General features: G+C 40.8%; 1 long non-coding RNA gene across 2 annotated transcripts in view; it reads left to right on the top strand.

Annotated features, from left to right (window-relative positions):
* Positions 1-15,641: 15,641 nt before the first annotated feature.
* Positions 15,642-22,350, top strand: part of LOC144599396 (uncharacterized) — a 292,001-nt gene continuing 285,292 nt past the window's right edge. For both annotated transcript variants that reach the window (XR_013547993.1, XR_013547994.1), the window contains exon 1: positions 15,642-15,829. This is a non-coding gene — a long non-coding RNA (uncharacterized LOC144599396). The remainder of the gene's footprint in view (positions 15,830-22,350) is intronic.

The raw sequence follows: 22,350 nt of genomic DNA, 5'->3' as shown, positions 1-22,350 counted from the left end.
CAGACACAAAGTCCAATGTCCGCAATGGGCTAGAATGAATCAGACAGTACCCTAGCTTATGGAAAGACCATTCAGAAGGTAACAGTGGGGTAGAAGCTGTTTCTGAGCTTGGTGGTGCACGTTTTCAAGCTTCTGTATCTTCTGCCTGATGAGAGAGGGGAGAAGAAGAGATGAACAGATGGGAAAAGTCTTTGATTATGTTGGCTGCCTTTCCGAGGCAGCGTGAAGTATAGATGGAGTCAAAGTGAGTGTCTGGTTTGTGATTCTGGTCTGATGGACTTGGCTGCATTCCAACTCTGTAAAAATGTCTTGCATTCTTGGATAGACCTGTTCCCAAACCAAGCTGTGATACCACCCGATAGTATGCTTTCTGTGCTGCATTTGTAGAAGTTGCTAAGAGTCATTGGAGACTTTCCTCAGTCTCCTGAAGAAGTAGTGACACCGGTGTTCTTCCTTGGCTGTGGCTTCAATGCGTTTGGTCCACACCGACCATTGGTAATAATTACACCAAGGAACTTGAAGCTCTCAACCATTTCCACTTTGAAGTCATTGATGCTAATTGGGGCATGTACTCCACCACGCTTCCTGGAGGAGTTAACTAGCTCCTTCATCTTGCAGACATTGATGGAGAGGATGTTGTCCTGACACCATGTTACCAGGTTCTCTACCTAGTATCTGTACTCCGTCTGGTCATTGTTCCTGCTCTGTCCCACCACAGTTGTGCCATCTGCAAACTTGTAGATTGAGTTAGAGTCAAATTCGGCTGCACAGTTGTGAGTGATAGGGAATATGGTAGGGGACTATAATACTATAATAAGTACTTTGTAACTGTGTCAGCGCCAAATATGTGGTGACTCCTTGTGTACTTGTGTACTGTGTGCAAAAGCAAAGAATTTCACTGTGCCTAGGTACATGATACAATAAAGTATAATTGAATCATTGAATTGAATCATTGAATTGATTCACTGAATTTGGCCCGCTTGTCTACATTGATCAGGATATTGAATACAGAAATGGAGACATTACGCTGCACCAGTCGTTGGTAAGATCACAGTTGGAGTAATGTGCACAGCTCTGGTCACCCAGCTACAGGAAGGGTTGCAAGGACGCAGAGAAGATTTACAAGGATGTGACCAGGGCAGGTGAGCATGAGTTCGAAGGAGAGATTGGGATTTTTTTTCCCATACAGCCTAGGAGGCTGAGTAGTGATTTTATAGAGGTATATAAAATCATGAAGGTCGTAGATAGGGTGGATGGACACATTCTTTATCCAAGGGGAGATGTCGAGGACGTGGATTTGAGAGGAGAGAGGGACACAAAATGCTGGAGTAACTCAGCAGGACAGGCAGCATCACTGGAGAGAGGGAATGGGTGAGTTTCAGGTCGAGACCCTTCTTCAATCAGGGATGAGGGAGTCTAGAGATATAGAAGGGTAGTGTGAAAACGACAGATCAAAGCAGATCATGATAAGGAAATGTAGAATGGTTCATTGTTAGCTGAGGGGAAGGTGACAATGCGGCATACATTCAGTAATATTTAATCAGGAGGACGGTAGAACTAGTTGGAGAACTAGGATGGGGGAGGGACAGAGAGAGAGAGAGAGAGGGAAAGCTAGAGTTACTTGAAGTTAGGGAAATCAATGTTCATACCGCTGGGGTGTAAGCTGCCCAAGCAAAATATCAGGTGCTGTTCCTCCAATTTGCGCTGAGCCTCACTCTGACAGTGGAGGAGGTCCAGGACAGAAAGGTCAGTGTGGGAAGGAGAGGGGGGAGTTAAAGGGTTTAGCAACTGGCGGAATGAGGGGACGTGCTAAGTGAAATGATCGCCGAGCCTGCGCTTGGTCTCGCCGATATATAGGAGTGCCATTTTCACACCTTATCTCTAGACCCTCTCTCACCTGACTCTCAGTCTGAAGAAGGGTCTTGACCCAAAACGTCACCCATTCCTTCTCTCCAGAGATGCTGCCTGTCCCGTTGAGTTTCTCCAGCTTTTTGTGTCTATCTTTGACGTAAACCAGCATCTGCATTTCCTTCCTGCACATCTTGCCAACCAGAAAAAGACCCATTTATGCTTACTCTGTATTTCCTGTTGACCAATTGATCTTCCATCCATACCAATCTATTATCCTCTATATTATAGCTTTTATTTACTGCAGTAACTATCGATTTAGCTTCTTCTCAAATACCTTCTGTAAGTCTTAGTATGTCCACTGATTTCTCTTTACACAGTACATATTACTTCGTCAAAGAACTCCAATAAATTGGTCAAACATGATTTTCCTTTCACAAAACCATATCAGCTTTACTAAACTACCTTGAATTTTTCGAAGCACCCTGCTATAGCATTTTAATAATAGCTTCTAACATTTTCCCTGTGAGAGATTTTAAACTAAATGGATTATAGTTCCTTGGTTTCTGCCTGCCTCTCTTTTAGAATAAATATTTGCAATTTTGCAACCTAATGGAACTCTCCTCAGATCTGGAGAATATTGGTAAATTGAAACCAGTGCATTAACATTAACCATCTCTTTCAAGACACAAACTGAAATCCATTAAGGCCTGGAAAGCTGCCAGTGAGATGACTGACATTTGCCCAGGCTCACTTTCAGTTCCCTGGGCCAAATAAGGAGAGAACATCCCAAAGGCCACCCACATGCCAGAGGGCATTAGTGTGATTCAGAGGTTGAATGTGCCTTAACAATACTATAGGGAGTCCACATCCCGAAAACACCCGTGATAGGCTTTAATTGCTATTAAACTTGGGGGTTGGCATAAAGGAGATGCCAGCCTGGATGTTGTAATTGAATTGAAAAGATTTAGTCATGGAGTTGTACAATTATACAGCACAGAAATGAGCCGATCGGCCCAACTCACCCGGGCAGATCACAATGTCTAGTCAAGCAAGTCTCATGTGCCTGCATTTGGCCCAGAATGGCGGGACTGTCATATGTTGAAAGACTGGAGCGACTAGGCTTGTATACACTGGAATTTAGAAGGATGAGTGGAGATCTTATCGAAACGTATAAGATTATTAAGGGGTTGGACATGTTAGAGGCAGGAAACATGTTCCCAATGTTGGGGAAGTCCAGAACCAGAGGCCACAGTTTAAGAATAAGAGGTAGGCCATTTAGAACGGAGATGAGGAAAAACTTTTTCACTCAGAGAGTTGTAAATCTGTGGAATTCTCTGCCTCAGAAGGCAGTGGAGGCCAGATAGATAGAACTCTTACAGATAGCGGAGTCAAGGGATATGGGGAGAAGGCAGGAACGGGGTACTGATTGAGAATGATCGGCCATGATCACATTGAATGGCGGTGCTGGCTCGAAGGGCCGTATGGCCTCCTCCTGCACCTATTGTCTATTGTCTATTGTCTATCTACAAGTAATGTGCTACAGTGTTTGGGTCTGATACCTCTACATTTACAATTTGTATAAATAATGGATGAAGACACAGAAACTATGGTTGCTAAGTTCATTGAGGACCCAAAGATAGGCCAGAACGTAAATTGTGTAGAGGACTTAAGACAATCGGGTATAGACAGCTTCAAAGAGTGGGAAAAGATCTAGCAAATGGATAATAATGAAGGAAAATACAGTTTGAGGTTAGCAGGAAAATTAAAAACAGAAGCATATTATCAAAATGGTGTGCTTTGCATTTTATTCAACATTTAGATAATAAATGTTCACTTATTTTCCTTGCCAAAATGGCCAATTTCATATTTTCCCACATTGTGCTGTATTTGCTAGATATTTGTTCCCTCATTTAACCTACATCTAATCCTTTATCACTGTATATGACTGTGCCCACCAAGTCCGCGCCTACCAGCGATCCCCGCATATTAACACTATCCTACACACACTAGGGACAATTTTTACATTTACCAAGCCAATTAACCTACAATCCTGCACATCTTTGGAGTGTGGGAGAAAACCGAAGATCTCGGAGAAAACCCGCGCAGGTCACGGGGAGAACGTACAAACTCCGTACAGATCATTACCCGTAGTCGGGATGGAACCCGGGTCTCCGTCGCTACAAGCGCTGTAAGGCCACAACTCTAACGCTGCGTCACCGTGCCATCACTGCTTCCCAACTTAACAAGATGAAGGACAACAGGCGGGCTGAAGAAATGTGGAGTGGCCATCAACACTATGCTCATAGCCTTCAACCAAAATAACTCCAAAGTCTTGTATCACACAAGACACGTTGGGGACTTTGCTATTGCATCATACCTGTCTCTGTAGACCAAACTAGCTTAGGGATTTCTATCAATGATACTATTTCAGTCCTGTGAGATCTAGCTTGTTGGGTTACTACTGAATAGGAAGTACTGTTGGAGGATCCTCTCCTATGTTCCAGTTTCTGGACATGCATCATGGTCAACGTCATCTGATAGATGGCAGATTTGCAACAAGAGTGGAGAAAATGACAGATATTATAACTGACGATATTGTCTGCCCTTAAATCTCCTTCTTGGATGAAAATAATTAATTCCTGTTTCTCATGTCTCAATTAGTGCTTGAAGAGTGTTTAGATTCATGTTCCCTTAGTTTGGCTTTGCCAGCCCCTTGATAATTGTGTTATTTGGTGATTTACTGCATTTCACCCATGATTAGTTTGCTGAATAAAATTTCAGCTTTGTGGTAATTACATCAGAAAATGGTTTTGGTGCCAAAAGAACTCTTGTACTTGGTTGCTAAACAGACAGACATGTTAACTCTGGGTGATCACAACCCATGAAGTAACTTCAAATGAATAATTATTGCCTCACATTTTGTTGAAAGTGTAACCACAACTTAATGGTACACATCATGCTTAGTGTCGGCAGCAACTTGCACAAAAACAGATATATAACTACAAATTATGGCTCACTACTTTGAAGATCTTTTGCACAGTCTTTTCTTGGCAATATCTAGAAATAACCTTCTGATTTTCACGAGGATGATCCATCTGCTCAGCGCTCTTCCTAGATTGTTAAATTCTGCAGTTAAAAGCATAACTACTCTTTCAGAGATTTATTTATAATTTGACTTTTTCTTTCCGTTTCATTTTCTTTCTGTCCTAATCTTAACATTGAATTTGCCTAGTATAATCGCTCTGCATTTCAGTCTGTGACCTGTTCATTTCTCAATCTCTAAATCACATTGAGAAAGGAGATACTATCATTGTTGCATTGTTCACCAAGGTTAAAGATGCCATTGCTATCAGCTTACACCACTGACAGCTTTTGGCAGAAAATTAATAAAATCTAAACGTATACAAGTCGTCCTGATGGCCCAACCCAACAAAATCCAGCCCTATGGCTCTATGAGTAGAAATTGAAAATCCAAATTATTTTCTTTTAAATGCATTATTATCTGTTCTATTAAATAATGGTTGAATATTGTCAGGTGAACAGGTGTCTGAAGAAGGGTCTCAACCCAAAAAGTTACCCATTCCTTCTCAACAGAGGTGCTGCTGAGTTAATCCAGCATTTTGTGTCTATCTATTGAATATTCCACCAGTTCCCTTAACTGAGGAATGGTCACTGAAGCAAAATACCAGGGAGCTACAACAGAACTTGACTTTAGACTTTAGAGATAGAACTCAGATGCAAGCCCTTTGGCCCACCGAGACTGCGTCGACTAGCAATTACCCCTGCACTAACACTATCCTACACACTAGGGACAATATGCAATTTTACTGAAGCCAATTAACCTAAAAACCTGTACGTCTTTGAATATGGGAGGAAACTGGAGCACCCAGAGAAAACCTATGTGGTCACAGGGAGAATGTACAAACTCCGTAAAGACAGCACCTGTAGTCAGGGTTGAACCCAAGTATGGAGTGCTGTAAGGCAGCAACTATACCAGTGCACCACCATGCTGCCCCAGGACAGAATATTTCGGAATGCCAGGCAGTAACTAGTGGGGTCGATACTGGGACTGCAGCTATTTACAATATACATTAATGACTTAGATGAAGGGATTAAAAGTAACAGTAGCAAATTTGCAGATGACACAAAGCTGGGTGGCAGTGTGAACTGTGAGGAGGATGCTATGAGGTTGCAGGGTGACTTGCAGATGCATGGCAGATGCAGTTTAATGTGGATAGATGTGAGGTTATCCAGTTTGGTGGTAAGAACAAGAAGGTAGATTATTATCTGAATGGTGTCAAGTTAGGAAAAGGGGACGTACAACGAGATCTGGGTGTCCTAGTTCATCAGTCACTGAAAGTAAGCATGCAGGTACAGCAGGCAGTGAAGAAAGCTAATGAAATGTTGGCCTCCATAACAAGAGGAGTTGAGTATAGGAGCAAAGAGGTCTTTCTGCAGTTGTACAGGGTCCTAGTGAGACCACACCTGGAATATTGTGTGCAATTGTGGTCTCCAAATTTGAGGAAGGACATTCTTACTATTGAGGGAGTGCAGCTTAGGTTCATAAGGTTAATTCCCAGAATGGCGGGACTGTCGTATGTTGAAAGACTGGAGCGACTGGGCTTGTATACTCTGGAATTTAGTAGGATGAGAGGGGATCTTATTGAAACATATAATATTATTAAGGGATTGGACACGCGAGAGGCAGGAAACATGTTCCCGATGTTGAGGGAGTCCCGAACCAGGGGCCACAGTTTAAGAATAAGGGGTAGGCCATTTAGAACGGAGATGAGGAAAAACTTTTTTCACTCAGAGAGTTGTGAAGCTGTGGAACTCTTTGCCTCAGAAGGCAGTGGAGGCCAATCCACTGGATGTTTTCAAGAGAGAGTTAGATAGAGCTCTTAATGATAGCAGAGTCAAAGGATATGGGGAGAAGGCAGGAACGGGGTACTGATTGTGGTTAATCAGCCACAATCACGGTGAATGGCTGTGCTGGCTCGAAGGGCCAAATGGTCTACTCCTGCACCTATTGTCTATTGTCTATATTGTCTAGTCCCTGAAGGAAGCACCATGAGAGCAGAAAGGAGAGTGTGGAACTATAATTACATATTGTACCAAGCGACAGCAGGCATTATATGTCACTCCCATGTCAATGTTACCAATCATCTCAATAGGACGATGATTGAGAGCTGAAATCTGGTTAGGAATCATTACATCAAATAACCTTGAATCTGCCACACAGAGTAACATTGAGCACATTCAGTGTTCATGGTAAACTTCACACACCAAGCATTCTCCCAATGTATCTACCTCTGCATGGCCATTCCTATTTCCATCTATTCCTTTCTCCTTCAAGTAGGCATCAACTATCCCTAAATGCATCAAGGCTATTTGCTGCAACCACTCCACATGGCATGAAGTGGGGAGGCCATATCTGATCTCTTGCTGTCTCTCACTATCCAGTCAACTCATTACTGTACACGAGTACAATCAAAGCATACACAAGTACAACAGGTAGTGTAATGAAAAACCGAGTGCAGAATATATTACCACAGCACTGGAGCATTACAGTAACACAGAGAAAGTCCAAGGGGGACAGGACAAGGAAAGGATGTAGTTGGAGACAGGAAGACATTGGGAGATCTGGGAAGGGGGAGGGGAAGAGAGGGACAGAGGAGCTATCTAAAGTTAGAGAAGTTAATGTTCATACCGCTGGGGTGCAAGCTGCCCAAAGGGCAGGAAATACGCCCCAGCTTGTGTGAGGACTTTTCCGTGGCCTGATAATAGTAGGGAAGACGCTGTTCCTGAATCTGGTGGTACATGCTTTTTGTCTCTTGCTGCCCGATGGGAGAGGGGAGAAGAGGGAAGGACCAGGGTGAAAATGATCCTTGACTGTGTTGGCTGCTTTCTCAAGACAACATGAAGTGTGGGTGGAGTTCATGGTAGGGAGGCTGGTCTGTGTGATGAACTGGATTACATCCATAACTCTCAGCAATTTCTTGCGGTCTTGGACAGAGCCGATCCCAAGCAAGCTGCGGTGCATCCCGGTAGGATGCTTTCCATGGTACCTCAGCAGAAGTTAGTAAGAGTCATTGAACACATGCCAAACTTCCTTAGTCTTCTGAGGAAGTAGAGGCATAGATTTGCTTTCTAGGCCTTAGCTTCAATGCCATTAATCCAGAACAAATTGTTGATGATATTTGCACCTAGGAACTTACGAAAATAAGAAATCGGTTACTTTCAAAGAACATTTGTGAGGGTAATGACGGCAAGTTCATCTACAACATTGATGCATCATTTGTTGCTGATATTGTCCCTGTTTCTGCACTCACCCATTCCTTCTCTCCAGAGATACTGCCTGTCCCGCTGGGTTACTCCAGCATTTTGGGTTCATCTTCTGAAGTTTGAGGAGTTGTCTTTGACAACAAAGTACAATGGTGTCTTTGGTTCAGATTTCCGTGAGAAATTACAATCCTGAAAACAAATAAATATTATTTTTGTTTTGTGCATATTATTTTTGTATCTTGTCCCTCAGATAAATACACAAACCTACTTCTCAAAACTCTTCAAAGTTTCAACGCTTTGAAAATGAAGAATAACCTGGAAATCTAAAATAAAAACACAAAGTGCTGGAAACACTCAGCAGGTCGGACAGCATCAGTGGGTAGAGGAACAGAGTTAATATTTAGTGTCAAAGACCCTTCATTAGAACTGGGAAGGAAAGATAAAGAACTCTTTAAGTTGCTGGAGGTGGTGGGGGAGAGGGAAATGGCTCTCATAAGGGGTGACCATTTTGAATAAGCTGTAAACAAGGTTATTTAGTTCCTGAATGAGCAGGAGTAGTTAGAGAGTGAGAACATGAACAAAGGAGTGAGGGAGTTGTGAAATGCAGAGCAGGATCTATGTCCTAACCCCATTCTCCTGCTTTCTCCCCATAAACCTTGACACTCGTACTAATCAAGAATCTAGCTATCTCTGCCTTACAAATTTCCATTGACGGCCTCCACAGCCTTCTGCGGCAAAGAATTCCACAGATTCACCACCCTCTGACTAAAGAAATTCCTAAATTCCTTCCTAAATGAGGCCTGCCCTCATTGATAGCTTGGATAGAGTGGATGTGGGGAGGATGTTTCCACTAGTGGGAGCTTTGAGGTTTGGGACCATTTCCCGCCTCTTCTGCTAATTTCCAGTGTCAAGTGAAGATTGTTGTTGAACATCAAACTACAGCAATCATTTCAAAATGTAACAATAATTTTTATTGACTTTCTTCACTGGTGTTGATGTATATTGCAACTGAAGAATATGCTTGCTGCTATATGTAATGTATTTTGGGTTGGATCTAGAGTATATTGGGAGAGCTGGAGACATTAAACACAATTTCTACAGGTCATTGTGAGGTTCAAAATAAACCTGTGTACATTTTGATGCCACGCTGTTTTTCTAAACTCTAAACCCTATTACACTTTATTACTCCTGATTTATTGGCATATGATGTAAATTAACCATACACCCTTTGTATGGTTATGGTTATGGTTAGTTTATATATAATATGTGCCTTTTTGTTCACACTGCTACTCCACTACCTTAGTCTTAAGTTCAGTAAATTCAACTTCTTCCTTGGACTCTCCAACACTAGCCTCTTGTCATCTCTAATTCTCTTTGTTCCATGAATGGTGATGTATCTTTCTAGGAACTGTCGTATATGTAAGGATTAGAGTTATCTTTTAAGAATTGAGTGAATCACAAGGTGTTATATTTGATAAATTATTGTACCAGACACTGTTGTGAGTTGACTGTCGCCAATAAACGATATTGTATTATTGGACGCACAATGTTGTATTGGAGGCACTTTGTTACCCATCTTAATAATCAAAGAACGATGGAGACTGTATACTAAGATCTGAAACTCTGTCAGATCCTCTCTCTCTCTCTCTCTCTCTCTCTCTCTCTCTCTCTCTCCTCTCTCTCTCTCTCTCTCTCTCTCTCTCTCTCTCTCTCTCTCTCTCTCTCTCTCTCTCTCTCTCTCTCTCTCTCTCTCTCTCTCTCTCTCTCTCTCTCTCTCTCTCTCTCTCTCTCTCTCTCTCTCTCTCTCTCTCTCTCTCTCTCTCTCTCTCTCTCTCTCCTCTCCCTCTCTCCCCCTCTCTCTCTCTCCCCCTCTCCCCCTCTCCCCCTCTCCCCCTCTCTTCTCTCTTCTCTCTCCCCCCCCCCCCCCCCCCCGCCCTCTTGTAATTTATATCTCATTTAAAAATAGCAGAAGAGCCATATTTTCTTTGCGTTTAGAAGAACAAGAGATGATCACATCACCACGAGGAGGGTAAAATCTGAGGGGGAAAAAGGAGAATGAAATGCAGTGAAAGTTCTTCCAGAAAATGCTGTGGATACATTACTTTAAAAGTTTGAAAAATGTCATGTTACCTAAAGCACCAGGCAGATGTGGTTCAGCATATAGTTTGTGCTCTCCTGATTCTCTCTCTGAAATGCATCTGCTGACAGGCAAATCATATAAAAAGATCGACCCTAAATTGATTTTATTTCAAAGGCGAGTGCGTGTACAATTCCTTTTCCTTTGGCTTTTTCCTCTTGCACCTGCAACACCTGAGAGAAAGCAACAGTCAAAAGAAATTACCATACGGTGACCAGGCAACAGTAACGGCCTTGAAGACTATAGTTGTGCCCAGGATGCATTCAGAGAACTCTTTTGTTACGGTGAAAGGCAGTAGACAAGGCAACTGTCATTTTAAAAGCTGATCCTCATTCTGTCAGAAACAGCATTGGATGAAAGCATCTGAGGAGCACAGCTGAGCATTTAAAGCTGTGGTTTAACTGCACCAATAGATACATGTACCCACTCTAGTGTATGCATTATGACCATTGCATTACTGGGTGCTCAAGTGAAAATTACTTTGCATTCTCTACAATCAAGGTAATTAAACATGATGAGCATTGGCTTCAGTGATTGATTTGGTGAAGAAAATGAACTGTGTGTTTCTCTGTATAAATACTCAGCTGGTGAGACAGCATCTGTGGAGAGAGAAATCTAAAATGTTAACTCTAATTTTCTCTTCACATTTGTTGTCTGACTTGCTGAGATTTATGCACAGGGAGGAACTGCAGGTGCTGGTTTACAGCAAAGATAGACACAAATGCTGGAGTAACTCAACGGGACAGGCAGCATATCAGGAGAGAAGGAATGGGTGACCTTAATAGGACCCGAAACATGGCCCATTCCTTCTATCCAGATATGCTGCCTGTCCTGCTGAGTCATTCCAGCCTTTTGTGTCTATCTTTGCTGAGAATTATAACACTTATTGTCTTTGCTTTAGATTTTCAACATCTGCAAGCTATTGCTACTTTGACTACATAACTTTGCGTTTGATCTGGAACGGACATTTTATACAAAATGCTGGAGTAACTCAGTCTGAAGAAGGGTCTCGACCCGAAACATCACCCATTCCTTCTCTCCAGAGATGCTGCCTGACCCGCTGAGTTACTCCAGCATTTTGTGTCTACCTTCGATTTAAACCAGCATCTGCAGTTCTTTCCTCCACAGACATTTTATCATTTGGCAGAAGCTTTTTGCTATAACATGATGTTGTAAGCTTGTGTGTTGACTAATTTCATTGACACCAGAAATTCCTTTGACATACTTGCGTTTGTGTCTACAACTAGACTGTGATGGCTTTTTCAAGGAGATTGACAAGGACAGTAATTACAAATATCTTGTTTATGCGAACACAGTGAGTGACCACTATAAATACAAGACCATGCTCTGCGGAAGACTTATAAATATCGCTTGTATCTCACCAAATTATATCTGTGCAACTGACGAGATGATTTAATTTGGGGAAATAGATAGTGTTCAGCCTAATACCACAGTACTGGTGCATTTGCACAGGTTTGAGGCATCAAAAGCTCTGGCCTTGTGTATTCTTCTTGACATCCTTTGCATGTAATATTGTCTGTTGCCATTTTTTTCTGACAGTATAGCAGGAAATATTGTAGGTATGGCATTAGTTTTAGTTTAGTTTCGCTTAGTTTGGAGATACAGACCCTTTAGCCCACCGAGACCAGCAATCCCCACACATTAACACTATCCGACACACTCTAGGGACTTTTTTTTACACACACACCAAGCCAATTAACCGCAAGGCTCAGTGCTGGGACCCCAGTTATTTACAATATGTATAAATGATTTGGACGAGGGAATTGAATGGAACATCTCTAAGTTTGCGGATGACACGAAGCTGGGTGGCAGTGTTAGCTGCGAGGAGGATGCTAGGAGGCTGCAGAGTGACTTGGAAAGATTAGGCGAGTGGGCAAATGCATGGCAGATGCATTATAATGTGGATAAATGTGAGGTTATCCACTTTGGCGGCAAGAACAGGAAAGCAGAGTATTACCTGAATGGTGGCCAATTAGGAAAAGGGGAGATGCAACGTGACCTGGGTGTCATGGTGCACCAGTCATTAAAAGCAAGCGTGCAGGTGCAGCAGGCAGTGAAGAAAGCGAATGGTATGTTGGCATTCATAGCAAGAGGATTTGAGTATAGGAGCAGGGAGGTTCTGCTGCAGTTGTGCAGGACCTTGGAGTATTGTGTACAGTTTTGGTCTCCTAATCTGAGGAAAGACATTCTAGCCTTAGAGGGAGTACAGAGAAGGTTCACCAGATTGATCCCTGGGATGGCAGGACTTTCATATGAAGAAAGACTGGATAGACTAGGCTTATACTCGCTGGAATTTAGAAGACTGAGAGGGGATCTTATAGAAACATATAAAATTCTTAAGGGGCTGGAGAGGCTAGATGCGGGAAGATTGTTCCCGATGTTGGGGAAATCCAGAACCAGGGGTCACAGCTTAAGGATAAGGGGGAAGTCTTTTAGGACTGAGATGAGAAAAAATGTCTTCACACAGAGAGTGGTGAGTCTGTGCAATTCTCTGCCACAGAAGGTAGTTGAGGCCAGTTCATTGGCTATATTTAAGAGGGAGTTAGATGTGGCCCTTGTGGCTAAAGGGATCAGTGGGTATGAAGAGAAGGCAGGTACAGGTTACTGAGCTGGATGATCAGCCATGATCATATTGAATGGCGGTGCAGGCTCGAAGGGCCGAATGGCCTACTCCTGCACCTATTTTCTATGTTTCTATGTTTCTATGTCTTTAGAGTGCGGGAGGAAACTGAAGATCTCAGAGAAAATCCACGCGGTCACGGGGAGAACGTACAAACTCCGCACAGACAGCACCCGTAGTCGTGATCGAAACCAGATCTCCAGCACTGCAAAGCCGTAAGGCAGCAACTCTACCGCTGAGCCACCCTGCCGCAAATTAGCTCGATGAACGTATTTAGAAATATATAAACTCCGCAGGGAAGACAGTTGAAGGAAGCATCAATGTTCTGTGAGCGATGTTTCCAGGGAACTCACAAAACCTAAAATTATAAAATTAAGTGTCCTCCTTAAAAGTTACTGTCAGCTACTGAATATTATTCTTTCAGCATAATTGATCTTTTCCATGTCCACTGAGGATTCTTATTAATCAGTCGTGCTAATAATCCAGTTATACTTGAAGCAGGCTTTTCTAGAAGCCCAATGAGCCCACATGAAAGGACAGGACTCAGGTCTCATTTGTAAGGATGTGAGGCCAGTTCCACTCCTCCCATCCCCTTCCATTGATAGCCTGTCCTCTACGTTTACATTTCACTCTCCTCTTCTTTCCTTATCTGACTCGTGTTTATCTCTAGCCTTTGTTAACCCAAAACATTGTCTGTCCATTGTATCCACAGACGCTGCCTGCTCTGTTGAGTTCCTTTAGCACTTTGCCTTTTTGCTCAAGGTTTCAGCATCTGCAGTTTCTTATGTCTGCATTTAAAATTGTCCCTTTACTTTAGAGTCATAGCTTCGTAGAGTCATGCAGCGTGAAAACAGGCCCTTCAGCCCAACTTGCCCACACCGGCCAACATGTCCCAGCTACACTAGGCCCACCTGCCTGCATTCGGCCCATATCCCTCCAAACCTGTCCTATCCATGTACCTGCCTAATTGTTTCTTAAACGTTGCAATAGTCCCAGCCTCAACTACCTCCTCTGGCAGCTCTACATGCAAGCCTGGGAATGCTACTGTAAATGTAGGCCCAACTTGACGTTGTAACAAACTTGATCACGTGACTTCCTCTGAAGACCTCCTGCATCTACTGCTCTGCTGTCAGATTAGCCGTGAACCCAGATATTACATCTGAACAAAACGACTCCACACCGATGCTCAAACTAAAGTAGTAAAGGCGGCCTCAAGTGTCAAACTAGATTTGATTTATTTCTTGTTAAACTATTTTCCAATGAGTATCACAATAACTGTAAAAAGAACCACAGAGCTTTAAGTGTTAACAAAATGTGGAAAGAGTTCAGGGTCATGCTGAGTATTCTTTGGTCTATTCAGACACATCTTATCTTGCACTCACATGCCTAATTTTTCTCTACAAAGAATAGCTCTTGCATTGAATGAGTCTAAGTCCGGCCCAGTGCCATCCCTCATTCACGCTCCTTTATCCTCCTCTTTTTAAAGAAGCTGTCAAGTTCCTTTCTGTCGTTGGCAGGAAAGGCCAAATCTACAGTACAAGGAAAGGGACAAAAAAGGAAAGTTTTTGTTGTGTTGCTATTGTACCAAGTGAGTGAAGGAGAATTTTAGAATCATGTAATTTACTCTGGAGGCATTTACTGTACATAGCTTTAGTAATGGTAATTTCTCCTATTGTAAGACTGAAAAGATAACTATCAATCAGTTGTCAATTGGTCAATTGCTGAACTGATGAAAAGAAACTGTGAGGAACAATCACTTCTATGGCTACCTAGAGTATTCAGTGGTTTGAAGGAAAACAGGGAACTGGATTTTAGTTTTAAAAGGACTTCAAAAATTGCAATGGATCAGCCAAGAAGAAAAAAAGTGGGAAAACAACAAAAAAAAAGGCACATAAATACAATCTACATTACTTTGAATAACAACAGGAGCAAATGTCTCGTTGTGATTTCATTTTCCCGATGTTCTTTAATATAAAAGGGGGGACCAATGTATATTTTAAATTTGGACAAAAAATCGTTTACAATATTATTGAAGAAAAAGTGAACAGAGCTAAATGCTTCAAATTAAAATTTAAACATAAATGCTGGTGAAACACAGGGCAGAACAGAACCTATGTTTGTGAGGAGAATAGGAAGGCATATCTTCTGATTTTATACCCTTTCAGCATGTATTGTGTTTTTTCTAATTAATAATTTCATAGCTGCCTATTGATGAAGGTGCTCCAGAGATAAGCTGTCATAAAAACTACCATTTTACTACTCAATAAAAGCAGATATCAATACAAGAGTTGTATTCCTCCTAACTTTCCACTGGTAGTTTTTGTTGTCAAAATTATGGCTTTCAAGTCTCATCATAATACATCCCTTGACCAAGAAGCACTCTTGTCTCTGAATCAACTTGTTCAATTGAATTTCTCCTTTTTTATTTTAGCAGGTTGATATTGATTTTGGTTTATGCTCCCTTTGGTCATTTGGATTGTGTAAGAAAAAAAGGATTACTGAATAAATGGATGAATGAGATATGATCTACTTATAATCCAGCCCACGGTTTCCTAGCTACCATATTGTCTATTCTGTTCTGCTATGTGAAAAATGTTGAATATCAACAATGGGTTTCAGTGCTGTATTGTTGAGTTTTGTATGAACTAATCTTGCTTCACTAAAAAAGACCTACAGCTTTGCAAAAAGTCTATAGCCAGTGCATTCCTAACTCCCCCTGCACTAGAGCTGGTTGTGGCTATGGGAAGACATTTTACTCTCTCACTCTCTGTGTTTTGAAGCTTTTTTATTTTATTAATATTAGGCATTGTTTCTACCTATGTGCTGTTGCACCTGTTAGGGCTGAGCGTCTGGGAAAATCTCTGGATCTATCTGCGGATTTAGGCCTCTTGTAAATGCCTGGGTTTTAAGCAAAGGTAAGCCCTGCAAAGTGTTTCCTGTCTCCAGCTGCAGCTCGGCAGTTGTCTAAAAGTTTGGACTGCAAATTCATAATTTAAAGTTATGAAAGGAATCAGTAAGTGGCTGAGGTGTATATATTAAAAGTCAAACAACACACGAACATAACAGGTCTGTTGACTGCTCCAACCAATGCCAGTGAACAAATGTGATTCTTATATTTTGCTTTCACCGAACATTTAATGAGAATGGCAACTAATATGCAGGCATGTCCACCACATTTATTACTGTTTACGAGGTTCTGTTTTCTAGTTGAACTGTTTTTCTCGCTTATGTTTATTGTTGTGTGTGTTTGTGCTGGGTGTTCTGTGACTGGACTGCTTTTGGTATATGAGATGCTTTCACCAACATTACATATAGGTGGGGAACTTTATAAACAGACATAAGTTATCTTCATGAATTCTGCATGGATGCTGAGGCTGAAGGAGGTGTAATTGGAAGCTGCAGAATGATTTTGTTTTCTTTCTTGATATTTGTAATAACCGCATTGCAAAATGATATCCAAGAAAGGGAATAAAGTGACTGTTACATAAAAGACTAACTGTAGGAGGCACATTTGGACTCTGTGGATAATCTGTGAATTAGCCAGGGCCAGAAATGCATTCAGTAGAGTGCCATCACTGCCAATTTTAGTTTTTATATATATGTTTGAAATAAGAAATGTTATTATATGTAGTATCTTCCAGTTGCTTCAAACTAAACTGAAGTATAATAAGTCTAGCTTCTTTGGACTTTAAATTGGAATGTGGAAATCTAAGCGTTTAAAACAGAGAGAAAATCATGACAGGTGTCTTTCACTGTTAATTTTTCTGCTTTTCTAACATTTTATATCAACAATGCTAAACAGTTTCTATAATTATATTCAAATTGCTTTTGTCAGATAAAAGCATTTGTAATTAAATGTTTGTGTAGGTGTGTTGATATTAAAAGTCAGAAAATGCATTTTACTATTCAAAGTACAGGATCATGTAGAACTATTTGACAGTACCCTGTAATGTTACTTGACTTTAATGTGTATGAACAAAATTTCTGGTTCCTTCAAAATAGTTACCAAGTATTCTGCACATGTCATTTAGAGAAATCTCAAAAAAGTCTCATGATACTGAAAATATTATACTTTAAAGTGACCTTGATATCCTTGCCTTGTTCTGCATAAGTGATGGTGGAGTAAATGTAAATAAAATATTGCAAATATACTGTTTCTGATTTATCAAATGAAAGTAAAGTGCAATCAATATTGTATTGCAAAATTTCTCATTCTTTCTAGTCATGCAAGCTATTGCTGACTGTATTTTGATTTTTTTTCTTGGAGATTTTGGAAGTAAATTATGAAAATATTTGTTTGGGTTTCCATAAAACTTCGGTACCCAAAAGAACCTTAAGGGGTTAAACCGACAAGCTCCTGACAATGCACTTGCAGAAAACAGCCAAGGGCATCCCTAAAGCTTTTAATGAGAATATTGCTGAAGAAAAAGGCAAATGATATGAAAAGATTGGGAGCTGTTTTGTGTACCTCCCAAGTTTAGGCCCCTGGCTGAAGGGGCACCATGAGCATCAGATCTGCAGATGGTGCTTGATTAATCCTGTGCAAAGTGCCAGAAGATGATGCTCTCTCTGTGAAACATCATCTGACCCTCTGCTTGCAGTAGTGAGCCTGAATTTTTCTCCTTTTTTGCCCGTCTTTGTGAACCAATTATTGAATGGAACTGAACCAGAAAATGTGGTACAATCTGGCAATTAGTACAAAGAGTTTTCAGTCTAGTGTAAAGACAGTATTGCAGAAGCCCAAGCAGCCATAGAAATAGCTTTGATTGGATAAGAACATTAGCTTTTAGTGCTGCTCGGATACTTCCTAATGGGACTGGCTTCTACCCTACAGGTCTTCACTGTGAAGTATTACATTGTGGACTTGGCTTTGGATGACTCTGTTTCTCTCTTCATTTTTGCTTGTGCATTTTACATGTTCTCTTTATCTTTTTGATCCATCAGTCAGACAGACTTTGACTTGAGCAACAAAGAACCAAGTTATCGAACGCTCACAGAAATTGACGTTTTTAATTCATTCTTCATTGTCAATGGCAGTCAGCATAAAATGCATTAAAAGTTTCTTTCTTTATCAGTCCTAAAATCCCAGACTTCGCTGGTTATATTCCTTTCATATTTATCTTTCGCTTATATTTTCCTCTCCATTATTGCTCCTTGCCTGATGAGAGTAGCTGCAAGCTAATACAATCTAATTTATGACTTCCTGACCTCCTCTCAAAACTAAAGAAATCACCATGAATCTTGTCATTGTATTGCAATGACAAGCATGTTGACCACATAAGGCCTTGTGATAAGATCTAAACAAATCTTTCCATCAAATCTACGGGCGATTATGCTGATACTGTTGTACTAACCAAAAAAAAAATCTTAAATTTGTAAAAGGTATTCAAAATGTTAGAATTTCAAATGGGTTCCTAAGATCTAGTAAAATAGGAAAACAAAACTTTTAAAGATAAACAAATAATCTTATAATATCGATTTGTACCAGCATCTGCAGTTATTTTCTTATAATATCACATCTTCTATTTCTGTTTCAAAAATGATTTGTAGCCCATGAGCAGAATTAAAAAAAATTGCTCTGTGTTCTAGAAAACAAAGTGCAATGTGTAGAATGCAAGCTGTAATTTATAAAACCCATGCAGAGGGTGGTACATACATGTAACAAGCTGCTAATGGAAGTGGTTAAGACATTTAAAAGACAGTTGGATAGGCACATAAAAAGGATAGATTTAGAGGAACATAAGTCCAATGCAGTAAAGTGAAGCTAGCTTAGATGGGCATTCTGTACAACACAGACAATTTGGGCTAAAGGGCCTGTTTCTGTGCTACATGATTCTATGACTCAATGACTATGATCAATTTTGAAAGTTGGCATGAAAACAGATCTTTCAAAGTTAGTGTTATATTAGTTTGATGATTTTGAGAGATAGTGTATCCCAATTTGTATCAGTGCATTAACTCATTCTGCAATTGGACTTCACTCACCTGCCCTTACCTGCTTTCCAGTATAACGTTCTTGCTGTCCACATATATTTATTTAATATTGACTGCTAAAAACTGTTAGCACCTCCAATTTTGAAAAAAACTGATTCATTAATATTTTTTGAGAAATAAAACGGTTGACAAAGACACAATACAATTAGTTCACCATACTTATCAGTTTAGAAGTAATCACCTGAAATCTATTTAGATATATACCTGAGATAAATTAAATTAATTTTGCCTCACAAAAATGTTGTCAGCATTTGTCACCAAATAAAAATGAATGTGTGGAATTGTATATCGGAAGAAACAGTGTTGTAGTCTACTTTGCTTCAACTCCTGCAAGCAGTTCAGAGGAAAGCTAAGAGACTGATCTCTAATGGAAAGGGTCGTAAAACGTGTGATTTTCAACCTTGAAAGGAGGCAACTGAAGAGTAGTTTTATTGAGTTGGTAATAAACAGGATAGGAATGATAAATCTCAAACCTTACTCTCACAATTTCATTTTAAGTAGAACAAGGAGGCTTTAGAAGGATGAGAGGAGATCTTATCGAAATGTATAAGATTATTAAGGGGTTTAGAAACAGAAACATAGAAAATAGGTGCAGGAGTAGGCCATTCGGCCCTTCGAGCCTGCACCGCCATTCAATATGATCATGGCTGATCATCCAGCTCAGTAACCTGTACCTGCCTTCTCTCCATACCCCCTGATCCCTTTAGCCACAGGGGCCACATCTAACTTCCTCTTAAATATAGCCAATGAACTGGCCTCAACTACCTTCTGTGGCAGAGAATTCCACAGACTCACCACTCTCTGTGTGAAGAAATGTTTTCTCATCTCGGTCCTAAAAGACTTCCCCCTTATCCTTAAGCTGTGACCCCTGGTTCTGGACTTCCCCAACATCGGGAACAATCTTCCCGCATCTAGCCTCTCCAACCCCTTAAGAATTTTATATGTTTCTATAAGATCCCCCCTAAGTCTTCTAAATTCCAGCGAGTATAAGCCTAGTCTATCCAGTCTTTCTTCATATGAAGGTCCTGCCATCCCAGGGATCAATCTGGTGAACCTTCTCTGTACTCCCTCTAAGGCTAGAATGTCTTTCCTCAGAATAGGACGTTAGAGGCAGGAAACATGTTCCCAATGTTGGGGGAGTCCAGAACAAGGGGCCACAGTTTAAGAATAAGGGGTAGGCCATTTAGAACTGAGATGAGGAAAAGCTTTTTCAGTCAGAGAGTTGTGAATCTGTGGAATTCTCTGCCTCAGAAGGCAGTGGAGGCCAATTCTCTAAATGCATTCAAGAGAGAGCTAGATAGAGCTCTTAAGGATAGCGGAGTCAGGGGGTATGGGGAGAATGCAGGAAGGGGTACTGATTGAGAATGATCAGCCATGATCACATTGAATGGCGGTGCTGGCTCGAAGGGCCGAATGGCCTCCTTCTGCACCTATTGCCTATTGTCTATTTCACTTTACAAGTGAAGAGAAAATTTAGGACAGATATTTGGTAGATAAAGGCTGATTAAAATGTGGATATCTGCCTCGGCACAGAATCAACGATTCAAACAAAAAATATAGGGCAGATGATGACCATTTAACCCATCAGATCCATTCTGTACAGAAAAGCTTTGAATCCTTTATGATTCTAGCCTTAGAGGGAGGTTCACCAGATTGATCCCTGGGATGGCAGGACTTTCATATGAAGAAAGACTGGATAGACTAGGCTTATATTCGCTGGAATTTAGAAGACTGAGGGGGGATCTTATTGAAACATATAACATTCTCAAGGGGTTGGAGAGGCTAGATGTGGGAAGATTGTTCCCGATGTTGGGGAAGTCCAGAACAAGGGGTCACAGCTTGAGGATAAGGGGGAAGTCTTTTAGGACCGAGATGAGAAAAAATTTCTTCACACAGAGAGTGGTGAGTCTGTGGAATTCTCTGCCACAGAAGGTAGTTGAGGCCAGTTCATTGGCTATATTTAAGAGGGAGTTAGATGTGGCCCTTGTGGCTAAAGGGATCAGGGGGTATGAAGAGAAGGCAGGTACAGGTTACTGAGCTGGATGATCAGCCATGATCATATTGAATGGCGGTGCAGGCTCGAAGGGCCGAATGGCCTACTCCTGCACCTATTTTCTATGTTTCTATGTTTCTATGATTCTTGGCATTAATGAATCCTTGGCATTAAATGTTATTCCATGGAACTGATGAATATTTCTCTATCTAATATCATTAGAAAACATAAAAATCTCTTGTGTAGGAAGGAACTGCAGATGCTGGTTTACACCAAAGATTGACACAAAATGCTGGAGTAACTCAGTGGTACAGGCAGCATCTCTGGAGAGAAGTAGTGGGTGACGTTTCTGGTTGAGACCCTTCTTCAGAAAATCTCTTGGCCAGGCCCACCCATTTATTTTTACTCACATTTTATTTTTCTGCTCGTTACACTACATTCTTGTATTTGAGACTTTACTACCAACCAAAATAATACACATGCACTTAAATAGATAATAATCAATTTACCAAGACTTGTGATTTCCCTTACAATACTTCATCACAAAGACCATTGGATAGTGGTAAGGAATAATTAAAAGTCTTTTTCTCTTGGCAGTGTTTAGAATATTTTATTTTGCCTAGTTTGAACAAGCACACTAAGGTTTATATTATAACTTTCAACCTAACAAAATGTCCAAAGGTGCTTCACCGTGCTAATTGGGGGGGAAAATGGATGCCATTACAAAGAAGGAAGAGGGTTGGCAAAAAGTTAGGTCAAAGAGATCATCTTCAGGAGGACCCTAAAGCAATAGAAAGAGATAGAAAGGCAGAGATTTAGGATTGAGAGATAGGCATTTCAGTTTAAAGGGCAGATGGCAAGATCATATTTGTGACTGATATGGCAGAGGTGTTGAGAGATGTGAGAATTGAGGAATGCAAGGCTCTTGGGGAGTTTTAGGACAGGAGAAATCTGCAGAGGTCACCAACGAAGAGATTTAAACAGTGGGATGAGTTTAATGTTTTATGTTTCATTTATTTGTTTGGAAGCCAACATACACAAATAAATCTTAGGATGACATGTGAGGGGGATTAGCTGAGAGTTGCAGGGTCTTGCAACAGATAAACTTTGAGAGGAGGGATAGTTAATCAGGACAATATTGAAATAGTTGAATATGGAAAATGGCAAGGGCATGCATAACTTTTGTATTTCTGAAGAGAAAAGAACCAAATTGCCTTGTAAAATCAGATATTGGTAAGTTACACGTACAGAAAACAAAGCTTTGCGAAGCATTTCCTTTGCTATGTTGCTGTCTTATTGAAAGATGGCCACTGGAATCTTTACATGCCTTTTCTTGGTCAAATAGTCATTTGTTCCTGTCATATAATTCAAGCTCATTTGTCCACTCTGAACAAAGCTTTGCTTTTTTGGGGGAAAAGACTCATGTCAGTGGTAGGAAAACCATTGGGT

This window comes from Rhinoraja longicauda, chromosome 13, assembly GCF_053455715.1.
Source record: "Rhinoraja longicauda isolate Sanriku21f chromosome 13, sRhiLon1.1, whole genome shotgun sequence".
Taxonomy (NCBI): domain Eukaryota; kingdom Metazoa; phylum Chordata; class Chondrichthyes; order Rajiformes; family Arhynchobatidae; genus Rhinoraja; species Rhinoraja longicauda.
This window is presented reverse-complemented; position numbering and strand designations above follow the sequence as displayed.